The following is a 16193-nucleotide window of genomic DNA, read 5'->3' on the forward strand; positions in this document are numbered from 1 at the left end:
ACTCACAGTGGTTGTCCTTGGTCAGTGAGGACCCAGGGTTCAGAGGTGTATCTTTGTGAATTCACCTCTCACCTGGGGAAGAAGGCACCTTGCGTGCCCCGCCAGCCGCAGTTCCTCGTCACCTGGCCTGCCCCACCAGCCACTGCTCACCACTTTCACCAGCTGCTCCTGCTGGCAACTGCTTGCCACTTTCTCTCACCAGCCACCCATCAAGTCATCTTATGCTGCCACCTGCCTTTCTGCCGTGACCTCTGCAGGTCAGTCTCTTAGTGATTTTTAGCTTTTAGTAGGCTGGGCAGAAACACTGCCCCACCACAAGTGATTTCAGCTCTCATTGAATACTTAATAATAATAGAATGCACGTAATGCAGCCTATTTAGCTCTATCTTTGAACAGTGGGGAGAAATAGGTTAAACCAGACTGGGGATCCTTAAAGAGAGTCCACACCTCTTACCTGGGATACCTGTCCCCACATCTCTCTACTTTCACAGGGGTCTGGCATTTGAGCCCCTGGTTTAACGAGGTCCTTTCAGCTGAGGGTGACCCCCCATTTGGGACAGGTTAATTAAGCACAGTTCTGCTCCCCCTTACTCAGAGAATAAAGACACAAGAACTGATAACATTTCACTATCCCTGCATTCAGTACTAACGTGATCTGTAACCAACACCAGCCAAAGTTGACCACTTTGAGCAACACAGCTCCTGTCTGCTAGACATCTAGGCAGAGTAGGTGTGTTCATGTAAATACAGTTTGCTCCTGAAGTCTCTCCCCCTCCCCAACTAGCTGTCAGGAGAGAGTTCATTCAGACCCTGCTTACAGACAAAAGAAGTCAGATGAAGTTAATGGGAATTCTACCTGCATAAACAATACAGAATTTGGGCCTATGGATAAGAAAATCAGCTATTTTAACCAAAGTGAGAGGAAAAACTGAATTCAGATCCAAACAGCTGAATCTTTTATTTCATTCTTCTAAATTTTACCATGTTTGATGTCAGCCCTAAATATCCCTTTTAATAATTGGAAAACCAGGAATCCAGTCCATACAGTCCTTGTTCAACCAACATGGCACTGTGGAACAGCTCTTTTCAGTGGTATTGATTTAGGATGGTTTTGAACCATGACATCTTCCATAAGACATCTGGGTACAAACAATTCCTGAGGGAGACGCTGATGGGAAGGGAGATTGGAAGCGTCTCATCCCATGGCATATCCCCCTCATGGCTCCTCGCCCACAGTGCCCTCCTAATTTCCCCAATAGTTTGTTGGCAACCTAGAGTACTTTAAGTAATGTGCCCTTCCTGGGGTTCAGTGTATTGAGTCTCTGTAAAATACAGTCTCTGCTGGCCTTTCAGGCCCAAACCCTTCCCGCTCGGGGTTTCCAATTTTATCCTCCATACGGGGCTTCGGGTTCCTGGTTTTCCCTTCCCTGAGCGAGGAAGCTCTGCCAGTCCCATTACAGCCCCAGGCCTCTCGGGAGAATCTTTTTCATAGGTCTTCTCCTGCCCTGGTCCCACAACTCCTTCCCCCTGATGCAGGGATTCCACACCCTCCTTCATGGGGCCATGCACTGACTCAAGCAGGCTTCCTGACCTACCAGTATGGAGGTTGCAGGCCCACTGCATGGAACTTTTCTCCTCTCCCCAGAAGTCAGCAAAAAGCTGGGTTTCATCCTGTTCAGGAGAGAGCTCCCTGATTAGCACCTGCTCCCCTTCCCCCTCACCCCGTTCCCAGCTTGTTTGCTGCTCTCTTACACACCTGTTTCCTTAAAGGGGCCAAGACATGGAACAGGGGCAGCTGGCCCCAAACTCTACTACTCCCTGAAAGGGGACAGACTGGCCTACTACAGGGAACATGCCTCAGTGTGTGTTCTTTGCCCTGAAGGGAGCTCAAACCAAACTCCATTAATACGTTAGGACTGTCTAAAGGTTCATTTAGAAAACAATTTTCATTCTTGTCATTCAAATTTATTTAGTCAGCTGCATCATGTCCCCTGATTATTCCCATGCCTGTGTCGCTAAGCGTCAGAGTAATACACCAAGCAGGTACCCATCTAGGCATCATACCACTGCACGCGAACTTCACTTCCAGACATCTGGGCCTATATAAATCCCACAGCCAGTTGAGGCCATTGGCCCGGCTTGTTTACATCATAACATCCCTGTGGTGTTGATAGTTGTAACTTGCCCTTGGAGTCTCAGATTACACTTCATTTCGGTCCCAGTTCAGCAAAGCAGTTCAACATGTGTCTGTCCTTCTGCTTATATAGGGACAAATACTGGGTGAGGTATGTGTATGTGAGGTGGGAGGGGGCAGGATAGCTGGAGGGCCACATCCTGCAGAGGTAATATAACAGCTAATACAAACAAGCTCTGAAACAACAGAACAAACAACAAGTTCATGGCACTTTTTTTTCCCAGGAATTTTCAGAAATATCTGTTTTCATTCCACGCCCTTGTCTACTTATGACTCTTGTTGTGTCTCATCTGAGTAGTAACTCTGGACATTTTGATTAAAAAACTAGAATGACAGAAAATTAACATGGCACATATTTAATGGATTAAAAATTAATTAAGCACAGTTCTGCTCCCCCTTACTCAGAGAATAAAGACACAAGAACTGATAACATTTCACTATCCCTGCATTCAGTACTAACGTGATCTGTAACCAACACCAGCCAAAGTTGACCACTTTGAGCAACACAGCTCCTGTCTGCTAGACATCTAGGCAGAGTAGGTGTGTTCATGTAAATACAGTTTGCTCCTGAAGTCTCTCCCCCTCCCCAACTAGCTGTCAGGAGAGAGTTCGTTCAGAAATATCTGGCCAACTGACAGATCTGGCCAACTGACAGATTTCAAAATGTAACTGTAAATGGGGAATCATCTCTGAGCAGGTGTTTGTAGCAGGATCCTGGCCCTGTGCTATTTCACGGCTTTACCAATGTCTAGAAGAAAACATAAAATCATCACTGATAAAGTTAGGAGAGGACACGGAGATTGGAGGAGAGGTAAATAATGAAGGGGACAGATACTGATCACTGATACAGAGCAATTTGGATCGCATGATAAACTGGGCACAAGTAAACAATATGCATTTTCATACAGCCAAATGTAAAGTGATGTATCTAGAAACAAAGAATGTAGGACGTATTTATAGGATGGGGGACTCTATCCTGTGAAGTAGCAACTCTGAAAAAGACTTGGGAATTATGGTGGATAATCAACTGTAATCAACTGTTATGGTGGATAATCATCTGTGGTGCCCAAAATGGCTGATGCGATCCTGTGGTGCATAAAAAGGGGAATCTTGAGTAGGAATAGGGAAGTTATTTTACCTCTGGATTTGGCACTGACTGCAACCGCTGCTGCAATATTGTGCCCAATTCTGGTGTCCCCAATTCAAGAAGCATGTTGATAAATTGGAGAGGGTTCAGAGAAGAGCCACAGGAATGATTAAAGGATTGGAAACCATGCATTATAGTGAAATGCTCAAAGAGTTCAAGGTGTTTAGTTTAACAAAGAGAAGGTTGAAGAGGTGACTTGACCACAGTCTAGGTACCTACATGGGGAAGAGAAATGGCCAGAAGCTGAAGCCAGATAAATTCAGACTAGCAATAAAGTGCACGTTTTTAATAGACAAGGTAATTAACCAGGGAAATATTGACCAAGGATGGTGGTGGATTCTCCATTACTAGAAATCTTTGAATCAAGAGTGGATGATTTTCTAAAAGATCTGCTCAAGTTCAAACACCAGTTCATTCAATAAAGTCTTATGGCCTGTGAAATGCTCAGGGAGATTAGAGAGGCTATAAAAATAAAAAAATTCAATAATAAAGGGGGATTTCAACTATCCCCATATTGACTGTGGAGGGGACAATTTCCTGGTGCAAGTGCTAGATGAGCCAACTGGGGGGGAGGTTTTCTTGACCTGCTGCTCACAAACAGGGAAGAATTAGTGGGGGAAGCAAAAGTGGACGGGAATCTGGGAGGCAGTGACCATGAGTTGGTTGAGTTCTGGAGCCTGACACAGGGAAGAAAGGTAAGCAGCAGGATATGGACCCTGGACTTCAGGAAAACAGACTTTGACTCCCTCAGGGAATGGATGGGTAGGATCCCCTGGGGGACTAACATAAAGGGAAAAGGAGTCCAGGAGAGCTGGCTGTATTTCAAGGAATCCCTGTTGAGGTTACAGGGACAAACCATCCCAATGTGTCGAAAGAATAGTAAATATGGCAGGCGACCAGCTTGGCTTAATGGTGAAATCCTAGCGGATCTTAAACATAAAAAAGAAGCTCACAAGAAGTGGAAGGTTGGACATATGACCAGGGAAGAGTATAAAAATATTGCTCGGGCATGTAGGAATGAAATCAGGAGGGCCAAATCGCACCTGGAGCTGCAGCTAGCAAGAGATGTCAAGAGTAACAAGAAGGGTTTCTTCAGGTATGTTGGCAACAAGAAGAAAGCCAAGGAAAGTGTGGGCCCCTTACTGAAACAGGGAGGCAACCTAGTGACAGAGGATGTGGAAAAAGCTAATGTGCTCAATGTTTTTTTTGCCTCTGTCTTCACTAACAAGGAGAGCTCCCAGACTGCTGCACTGGGCATCACAGCATGGGGAGTAGATGGTCAGCCCTCTGTGGAGAAAGAGGTGGTTAGGGACTATTTAGAAAAGCTGGACGTGCACAAGTCCATGGGGCCGGACGAGTTGCATCCGAGAGTGCTAAAGGAATTGGCGGCTGTGATTGCAGAGCCATTGGCCATTATCTTTGAAAACTCGTGGCGAACGGGGGAAGTCCCAGATGACTGGGAAAAGGCTAATGTAGTGCCAATCTTTAAAAAAGGGAAGAAGGAGGATCCTGGGAACTACAGGCCAGTCAGCCTCACCTCAGTCCCCGGAAAAATCATGGAGCAGGTCCTCAAGGAATCAATCCTGAAGCACTTACATGAGAGGAAAGTGATCAGGAACAGTCAGCATGGATTCACCAAGGGAAGGTCATGCCTGACTAATCTAATCGCCTTCTATGATGAGATTACTGGTTCTCTGGCTGAAGGGAAAGCAGTGGATGTATTGTATCTTGACTTTAGCAAAGCTTTTGACACGGTGTCCCACAGTATTCTTGTCAGCAAGTTAAGGAAGTATGGGCTGGATGAATGCACTATAAGGTGGGTAGAAAGTTGGCTAGATTGTTGGGCTCAACGGGTAGTGATCAATGGCTCCATGTCTAATTGGCAGCCGGTGTCAAGTGGAGTGCCCCAGGGGTCGGTCCTGGGGCCGGTTTTGTTCAATATCTTCATAAATGATCTGGAGGATGGTGTGGATTGCACTCTCAGCAAATTTGCGGATGATACTAAATTGGGAGGAGTGGTAGATACGCTGGAGGGCACGGATAGGATACAGAGGGACCTAGACAAATTGGAGGATTGGGCCAAAAGAAATCTGATGAGGTTCAATAAGGATAAGTGCAGGGTCCTGCACTTAGGACGGAAGAACCCAATGCACAGCTACAGACTAGGGACCGAATGGCTAGGCAGCAGTTCTGCGGAAAAGGATCTAGGGGTGACAGTGGACAAGAAGCTGGATATGAGTCAGCAGTATGCCCTTGTTACCAAGAAGGCCAATGGCATTTTGGGATGTATAAGTAGGGGCATAGCGAGCAAATCGAGGGACGTGATCATCCCCCTCTATTCGACATTGGTGAGGCCTCATCTGGAGTACTATGTCCAGTTTTGGGCCCCACACTACAAGAAGGATGTGGATAAATTGGAGAGAGTCCAGCGAAGGGCAACAAAAATGATTAGGGGTCTGGAACACATGACTTATGAGGAGAGGCTGAGGGAACTGGGATTGTTTAGTCTGCAGAAGAGAAGAATGAGGGGGGATTTGATAGCTGCTTTCAACTACCTCAGAGGTGGTTCCAGAGAGGATGGTTCTAGACTATTCTCAGTGGTAGAAGAGGACAGGACAAGGAGTAATGGTCTCAAGTTGCAGTGGGGGAGGTTTAGGTTGGATATTAGGAAAAACTTTTTCACTAGGAGGGTGGTGAAACACTGGAATGCGTTACCTAGGGAGGTGGTAGAATCTCCTTCCTTAGAGGTTTTTAACGTCAGGCTTGACAAAGTCCTGGCTGGGATGATTTAGCTGGGGATTGGTCCTGCTTTGAGCAGGGGGTTGGACTAGATGACCTCCTGAGGTCCCTTCCAACCCTGATATTCTATGATTCTATGACTGGAAACATTTCACCGCAGGACGAGATGCAGAGATAAAGTTTCTTGACACCTTAAATGACTGCTCCTTGGAGCAACTAGTCCTGGAACCCACAAGAGGAGAGACAATTCTTGATTTAGTCCTAAGTGGTGCACAGGATCTGGTCGACGAGGTGAATATAGCTGGACCATTTGGTAATAGAGACCATAATATAATTAAATTTAACGTCCCCGTGGCAGGGAAAACACCACAGCAGCCCAGCACTGTAACAATTAATTTCAGAAAGGGTGAAGTGAGCTGTAGCTCACGAAAGCTTATGCTCAAATAAATTGGTTAGTCTCTACGGTGCCACAAGTCCTCCTTTTCTTTGTATAAAAATTAGTTGGTAGTTAAACAGAAATTAAAAGGTACAGTGCCAAAAGTGAAATCCCTGCAAGCTGCATGGAAACTTTTTAAAGACACCATAACAGAGGCTCAACTTAAATGTATACCCCAAAGAGAACCAAAAAAGTGCCACCGTGGCTAAACTACTAAGTAAAAGAATCAGTGAGACAAAAAGGCATCCTTTAAAAAGTGGAAGTTAAATCCTAGTGAGGAAAATAGAAAGGAGCATAAACTCTGGCAAATGAAGAGTAATAATATAATTAGGAAGGCCAAAAAAGAATTTGAAGAACAGCTAGCCAAAGACTCAAAAAGTAATAGCAAATTTTTTTTTAAATACATCACAAATAGGAAAGCCTGCAAAACTATCAGTGGGGCCACTGGACAATCGAGATCCTAAAGGAACACTCAAGGATGATAAGGCCATTGCAGAGAAACTAAATGAATTCTTTGTGTCGGTCTTCATGACTGAGGATGTGAGGGAGAGATTCCCAAACCTGAGCCATTCTTTTCATGTGACAAATCTGAGGAACTGTCCCAGATTGAGGTGTCATTAGAGGAGGTTTTGGAATAAACTGATAAACTAAACAGCAATAAGTCACCAGGACCAGATGGTATTCACTCAAGAGTTCTGAAGGAACTGAAATGTGAAATTGCAGAACTACTAACTGTAGTTTGTAACCTGTCATTTAAATCAGCTTCTGTACCAAATTAGTGGAGGATAGCTAATCTTACGCCAATTTTTAAAAAGGGCTCCAAAGGTGATCCTGACACCTACAGGCTGGTAAGCCTGACTTCAGAAGTGGGCAAACTGGTTGAAACTATAGTAAAGAACAGTATTGTCAAACACACAAATTAACATGATTTGTTGGGGAAGAGTCAACATGGTTTTAGTAAAGGGAAATCATGCCTCACCAATCTACTACAATTCTTTGAAGGGGTCAGCACGCATGTGGACGGGGGGATCAAGTGGATATAGTGTATTTAGATTTTCAGAAAGCCTTTGAAAAGGTCCCTCACCAAAGGCTCTTAAGCAAAGTAAGCTGTCATGGGATAAGAGGGAAGGTCCTCTCGTGGACTGGTAACTGGTTAAAAACTAGGAAACAAAAGGTATTCATCACATTCATAAATGATCTGGAAAAAGGGGTAAACAGTGAGGTGGCAAAATTTGCAGATGATACAAAACTACTCAAGATAGTTAAGTCCCAGGCAGACTGCGATGAGCTAAAAAAGGACCTTACAAAACTGGGTGACTGGGCAACAAAATGGCAGATGAAATTCAATGTTGATAAATGGAGAGTAGTGCACATTGGAAAACATTTTAATCCCAACTATACATAGAAAATGACGGGGTCTAAATTAGCTGTTACCACTCAAGAAAGAGATCTTGGAGTCATTGTGGAAAGTTCTCTGAAAATATCCACTCAATGTGGAGCGGCAGTCAAAAAAACAAACAAAATATTGGCAAAAAGAAACTTGTGGCACCTTAGAGACTAACCAATTTATTTGAGCATAAGCTTTCGTGAGCTACAGCTCACTTCATCGGATGCATACTATGGAAAGTTTAGAAGATCTTATTATATACACACAAAGCATGAAAAAATACCTCCTCCCACCCCACTCTCCTGCTGGTAATAGCTTATCTAAAGTGATCACTCTCCTTACAATGTGTATGATAATCAAGTTGGGCCATTTCCAACACAAATCCAGGTTTTCTCACACACACACCCCCCCACACACACACAAACTCACTCTCCTGCTGGTAATAGCTTATCCAAAGTGACCACTCTCCTTACATGGTGTATGATAATCAAGGTGGGCCATTTCCAGCACAAATCCAGGGTTTAACAAGAACGTCTGGGGGGGACGTAAGAAAAAACAAGGGGAAATAGGCTACCTTGCATAATGACTAAGCCACTCCCAGTCCCAAGCCTAAGTTAATTGTATCCAATTTGCAAATGAATTCCAATTCAGCAGTTTCTCGCTGGAGTCTGGATTTGAAGTTTTTTTGTTGTAAAATAGCGACTTTCATGTCTGTAATCGCGTGACCAGAGAGATTGAAGTGTTCTCCGACTGGTTTATGAATGTTATAATTCTTGACATCTGATTTGTGTCCATTTACTCTTTTACGTAGAGACTGTCCAGTTTGACCAATGTACATGGCAGAGGGGCATCGCTGGCACATGATGGCATATATCACATTGGTGGATGTGCAGGTGAACCAGCCTCTGATAGTGTGGCTGATGTTATTAGGCCCTGTGATGGTGTCCCCTGAATAGATATGTGGGCACAGTTGGCAACGGGCTTTGTTGCAAGGATAGGTTCCTGGGTTAGTGGTTCTGTTGTGTGGTATGTGGTTGCTGGTGAGTATTTGCTTCAGGTTGGGGGGCTGTCAGTAGGCAAGGACTGGCTTGTCTCCCAAGATAAACGATGGTCACATAAACACCACCCTATACCGGAAACCTACTGACCGCTATTCCTACCTACATGCCTCCAGCTTTTACCCTGACCACACCACATGATCCATCGTCTACAGCCAAGCTCTGTGATACAACCGCATTTGCTCCAACCCCTCAGACAGAGACAGACACCTACAAGATCTCTGTCAAGCATTCTTACAACTACAATACCCACCTGCGGAAGTGAACAAACAGATTGATAGAGCCAGAAGAGTTCCCAGAAGTCACCTACTACAGGACAGGCCTAACAAAGAAAATAACAGAACGCCACTAGCCGTCACCTTCAGCCCCCAACTAAAACCCCTCCAACGCATTATTAAGGATCTACAACCTATCCTGAAGGATGACCCAACACTCTCACAAATCTTGGGAGACAGGCCAGTCCTTGCCTACAGACAGCCCCCCCAACCTGAAGCAAATACTTACCAGCAACCACATACCACACAACAGAACCACTAACCCAGGAACCTATCCTTGCAACAAAGCCCATTGCCAACTGCCCACATATCTATTCAGGGGACACCATCACAGGGCCTAATCACATCAGCCACACTATCAGAGGCTGGTTCACCTGCACATCCACCAATGTGATATATGCCAGCAATGCCCCTCTGCCATGTACATTGGTCAAACTGGACAGTCTCTACGTAAAAGAGTAAATGGACACAAATCAGATGTCAAGAATTATAACATTCATAAACCAGTCGGAGAACACTTCAATCTCTCTGGTCACGCGATTACAGACATGAAAGTCGCTATTTTACAACAAAAAAACTTCAAATCCAGACTCCAGCGAGAAACTGCTGAATTGGAATTCATTTGCAAATTGGATACAATTAACTTAGGCTTGGGACTGGGAGTGGCTTAGTCATTATGCAAGGTAGCCTATTTCCCCTTGTTTTTTCTTACGTCCCCCCCAGACGTTCTTGTTAAACCCTGGATTTGTGCTGGAAATGGCCCACCTTGATTATCATACACCATGTAAGGAGAGTGGTCACTTTGGATAAGCTATTACCAGCAGGAGAGTGAGTTTGTGTGTGTGTGGGGGGGTGTGTGTGTGAGAAAACCTGGATTTGTGTTGGAAATGGCCCAACTTGATTATCATACACATTGTAAGGAGAGTGATCACTTTAGATAAGCTATTACCAGCAGGAGAGTGGGGTGGGAGGAGGTATTTTTTCATGCTTTGTGTGTATATAATAAGATCTTCTAAACTTTCCATAGTATGCATCCGATGAAGTGAGCTGTAGCTCACGAAAGCTTATGCTCAAATAAATTGGTTAGTCTCTAAGGTGCCACAAGTACTCCTTTTCTTTTTGCAAATACAGACTAACATGGCTGTTACTCTGAAACCAAACAAAATATTGGGAATCAATAAGAAAGGGATAGATAATAAGACACAAAATATCATATTGCCTCTATATAAATCCATGGTATGCCCACATCTTGAATACTGTGTGAAGATGTGGTCCCCCATCTCAAAAAAAGATACATTAGAATTGGAAAAAGTTCAGAAAAGGGCAACAAAAATGATTGGGGTATGGAACAGCTTCCATATAAGGAGAGATTAATAAGACTGGGACTCTTCATCTTGGAAAAGAGACAACTAAAGGGGGGATATGACAGAGATCTATAAAATCATGACTGATGTAGAGAACGTAAATAAGGACGTGTTATTTACTCCTTCTCATAACAGTAAAAGTAGGGGTCACCAGATGAAATTAATAGGCAGCAGGTTTAAAACAAACAAAAGGAGGTATTTTTTCATACAACGCACAGTCAACCTGTGGAACTCCTTGCCAGACGATGTTGTGAAGACCAAGACTATAACAAGGTTCAAAAAAGAACTAGATAAGTTCATGGAGAATTGGTCCATCAATGGCTATTAGTCAGGATGGGCAGGGATGGTGTCCCTGGCCTCTGTTTGCCAGAAGCAGGGAATGGGCGACAGGGGATGGATCACTTGATGATGACCTGTTCTCTTCATTCCCTCTGGGGCACCTGGCATTGGCCACTATCAGAAGACAGGATACTGGGTTAGATGGATCTTGGTCTGACCCAGTATGGCCTTATGTTCTTATCGCTGGGATTTATGGTCTGCTGCCTTCCAATTTTTAAGTTCTCAGCTTTTTTTACTTTATGAATTACACCTGTTTGGTGTACAGCTGCAGTAAGGCACGTATCTATGCTGTATCAAGAGTCCTACACCATTGGGATATCAAAGGTACTTCAACTAATTACCATCTTTACAGGACAACTACTTTGGAAGCAACAATTCATTGGGTGTAGGAGACAGACTGAAGAGATGGTGGATTGCTTGGTCCAACTGCCACAGCTGCCAAAAATAAAATCTGAACATTTTCATTTCGTTCAAGGTTTTTTGGTGATTTTTTTGGCTTTCCATTCAAATGAAAACAACTTTTTTTTGTTTTTTCCCTCCCTTTCCCACAAACTTTTCTTTCCTCTGAAAAAGGGGTGGAGGTGGTGGGGAAATATAATGCAGGGGAGGGAAAGGACAGAAAGTTCCCAATGTGGGTTGTTTTTCATCCAAAATTTCAACCAAACTGAAAATTTGCAGTGCAATGTTTTGTTTTGTTTGAAAAGTTATTTTTTAATAGAAAAATTGTTTAAAGGGAGAAAGTTTCTACTGGCCTATTAAAAATATCTAGTAAGTTCAGGTGGGAATCCTGTGGATGATGTCAATAAAAATAAACTTCTAAGAATAAAGGCAGACTTTTTTTTAAAAAAAGAGACCACCGTGGTTCTCAGTGCTTTAGGCCAGTCTGCCTGGCTTTAGTGTCAACAGTGCATCCATGCTCTGCATACACATGGTCAGTACATGGACTGGGAAAGTCCAAAGGGCCCAATCCCATTGTTGCCAATTCTCATACAACTTTATCATTAGCCTCACTATATTTCAAAGCTCACAAGGTGGTTGGAGAGTCAGCATGTGTGGATCATAAAGGATTGTGTATTTGCTTGTGTGACAGTATCGGATTAAAATATGACCATGTAGATCATTGTTGCTACCACTGTGATATAATCACAACAAATCTTGTACAAAGTGTGTCAAGTAAGGTGTAAATGGAAAAGTTACGATATACTTAATATGATTATCCTATTTGTATGCATGCATCATTTTGGTATCTGAAATTATGAATATTATCTATGTACCTGTCTTTCAAATGTGTTTGCTCATGTGGTAACACCCACAAGGTAGTTAGCCAGCGCATCATAAAGGACTATTCCAGCTGAATGGCCCATCCGGGTACACTTAACTCACAATGGACCACAATGGAAGATGCCCATCCACACTGGATGGACTTTCATGTGAATGTTTTAACTAGGGTATGGGTAATGGCCTCTACTATGACTAAACAAAGCAGGCATGGACATGTGACTTGCCCATGTGATTCCAAACACCATCTTGTTACCTGTAATTTTCCACAAACTAGAACAATGGGTTTCCCTTCACTTGGCAGAAGCTATAAAAGTCCCTGGAAACATCTTCATTTGGCCTCTTTCCTGCTCAAACCTCTGCACTATGAACTTGTACTAATGGGAGCATTCTAACCAAGGGACTGAAGACCTTGCAATGATTTGGAAGCAACCAGAGACTTAACAAGCCCAGAGTTTATTCCATCACTGCTACAACTCTGATCCAAGAACCTGGCATTTATTGTTTGTATTTGATTCCTTTAACCAATTTTAAATCTCACCTTTCTTTCTTTTTATAAATAAACCTTTAGATATTAGATACTAAAGGATTGGCAACAGCATAATTATTGGGTAAGATCTAAGTCACCTAAATTATATATTGACCTGGGTACGCGGCTGCTCCTTTGGGATCAGAAGAGTCCTTTGTTTGATGACATTGGTTTTAAATAACCACTTATCATTAAGTCTACTGCTTTTAGTGGTGATACAAGGACTGGAATCCCTAAGGAGACTGCTTTTCTGTCTTCTTGTTAGCCAGTGTGGTGAAACAGAAGTTTACTTTTGTTGCTAGTCTGGTATATCTGATGGAAGAATAACCACCAGTTTTGGGGTGTGTCTGCCCTATTTCTCAGCAGTTTGTCCTGAATTTGGTATTCTCAGTTGTGACCCATGGAGACTGCTTGTCTAATCAACCTCATCATCAGGCATAGCCAATGAAGGTATGTTTACATAAAAGGGAAGCAAAGCCATCAAGCTAACTCTGGGAGGAGGTAATGACTCAACTATCAATGTTAGAGGGAGGCTGTGCTCCCAGGAAGCTTTCCTGCTTCTTGAAACAGAGTCAAACTTTGAGAGATGCTTTTCAAAAGTGTATTGGACTATCCAGAGAGGGGCAATGAACCCCTAAATTATCTTTCACCTCAGAAGACAAGGGAAACAGGCCTCTGATAATTCTGTGGGAGGTTCTGATTGACAGACAGTCAGCCATGCTGGACTAAGAGTAATTGGTGAGGAAAAACATCTTAAAGACTGTGCCCTAATAGATTAAGTTTTAGACTTTTAGATGGGTGTTTTCCCTTTTATTTGCTTGTGTAAGGGGGTCGGCACTTGTCTCTTATGAGCACCCCCTTTCTTTGGCCAATATACCTGCAACCACAGTCTTTTTCATGGGGTGGCTCCCACTTCTTGCAGGCAGCCCCCCTGGTTGGTTGGGTGTGAGCCTGCTTTTGGTTTTAGTTCTTTCAATAGGGTGGCACTTGCCTCTCGTGAGTGCCCCGCGGATGATGGTTCTCTCGGCAGGTCTTCAGTGACTTAGCCATCCAGCCAAGCCGCATACCCTGTCCCTGCTTCTGAGGTATACAGTCTTGAGTTCATATCACGGTTCTGGTATGGGGCCGTAGCTCTTAGGCTTCTTCCCAGAGGCACTGTCTTCTTCAACCATGCAGCCAGGGCCCATCTCGATACCCACAGGTGATATCCTTTTCAACAGCCCTCCCTGGGCTCAGTCTGCAACCAGACCAGCAGGGCCCATCTTGATACCCTCATCTGGTCTGGCCAGATTCTGTGCTCAGTCCCCTGGGCTCAGCCTACATGCCCTGACCTTTTCATGGTCCTGCTGCTATTCTACCCAGCCAGCCAGGCACCTGATCTTTGGCAGCCTTCTCTGGGTTCAGTTCTGTCTGATGAGCTCTCTACAGTGAGCTGTCCGCGGTCCTGCTGCTCATCAGCCACCCAGGCACCTGATCCTCTCTGGTCGAGCTCCACACAGCAGCTGAACGGTTTCAGAGTAGCAGCCCTGTTAGTCTGTATCCGCAAAAAGAAAAGGAGGACTTGTGGCACCTTAGAGACTAACCAATTTATTTGAGCACAAGCTTTCGTGAGCTACAGCTCACTTCATCGGATGAGTCTGATGAAGTGAGCTGTAGCTCACGAAAGCTTGTGCTCAAATAAATTGGTTAGTCTCTAAGGTGCCACAAGTCCTCCTGTTCTTTTTACAGCAACTGAAGACTCTGCTCTGCTGCTTGCTTTTTATCTGGCCCTTCTGGCCCCTTATTGGTTGCTCCAGCAGCCCCTTTTGATTGGCCGCTCCTCTGCAGCCACTCTAGCCTGCCTAGAGGACATCTCGCTGCTCTCTTCTGGGGAAGGGTGACGCACTTAAAATGCTCTGCTGCTGTAGCTCCCTACCTGGATGCTCCCAGCCAGCAGACAAGTGGGCACTGAGTGACTGTGTGATACGCTGCAATGACTCCCCCTGGAAGGGGTCAGGAGATTCCCTTCCCTGCTCATGAGTCATCTGCAGTGGCGTGCGGCTCCGAGTTGGGGCCTGCTTCAAGGCGGAGTGGGACTCCCACTGGATTCTTGCAGTTCTTGAGTTCAATCTAGTCTACTCTCTTGCACTGACTGATCTGTGCCATGCATAGGTACCGACTCCGTGGGTGCTCTGGGGCTGGAGCACCTGTGGGGAAAAATTAGTGGGTGCTCTGCACCCAATGGCAGCCAAGCTCCCCTCACCCCCCACCCCACTTCTTCCTCCTCCTCCTCCCACCCCGAGCACGCCGCATCCCCAATCCTTCACCTACCTCCCAGCACTCCTCCCCGGCCACCGCCAAACATCTGTTTGGTGGCGCGCTGGGAGGGAGAGGGACGAGCAGGAACGCGGCACGATCAGGGGAAGAGGTGGGGCCAGGGTGGGGATTTGTGGAAGGAGTTGGAATAGGGGCAGGGAGGGGGCGGAGTTGGGGAAGGGACTTTGGGGAAGGGGTTGGAATGGGGGCGGGGCATGGCAGGAAGAAGCAGGGCAGGGGTGGAGTCGGGGTGGGGCTGGAGGCTGACCGGGGTTGGGGGTCGAGCACCTAGGGGAAAGCAAGGAAGTCAACGCCTATGGTGCCATGCCTTTTGAATCTCTACCTCTGGGTGGCCCCCTGTGACCACAGCTGCTCCTTAACCCCCTGCTACCCTGTGTGGGTTCACACACCCCATCCCCCAGTGCAAGACCAATGGTGGGAGAATTACTTTGAAAAGGTGGATTGTAGTTGCAGCCAAAATCTATTTTAATAAAGGGAGATAGGGCTAATCAGACAGCACGATGAAGACACAGGAAGAAGTCTGGTCCAGTGGACAGGCCATTGAACTGGAACGCAGGACACCTGGATTCTCTTCCCCTGCCCCTGCAATATGAACCTGGGCAAGACGCTCCATCTCTCTATCCCTCTCTGTTTCCCCTCCTAGCCTTTGTCTGTCTTGACTATTTAGACTAAAACTTTTTTTGGGGGGCGGGGAAGAGATGGTCTATTACTATGTATTTGTGTAGCCTCTGAAATGTGCCATGGAATTTATTTTCCCCGACCAGTTATCCCCAGTCCTACTGGAGGTTAGACTCAGGCATGACATGGTATAGTGGAGGGCAGGTCATTGGAGCCATGCTAATAAAAAGGATTGATAATACCTAGCTCTTACACAGTGCTTTTCCTCAGCAGATGTCAAAGCACTTTACAAAGGAAATTAGTATCATTATCCCCATTTTACAGAGGGGGAAACTGAGGCACAGAGCAGCATCACCACTTACTCAGGGTCACCCAGAAGGCTAGTGGCAGAGCTGGAACCAGAACCCCATATAGCCTGAGTCCCAGTCCAGAGCGCTATTCACTAGGCCACACCACCTCTCTACCACTCACTCTTGCAAAAGGCTGAGCAATCTCAACACCCAAGTGGGGGAA

The sequence above is a fragment of the Lepidochelys kempii genome, chromosome 4, assembly GCF_965140285.1.
Source record: "Lepidochelys kempii isolate rLepKem1 chromosome 4, rLepKem1.hap1, whole genome shotgun sequence".
NCBI classification, from domain to species: Eukaryota; Metazoa; Chordata; order Testudines; family Cheloniidae; genus Lepidochelys; species Lepidochelys kempii.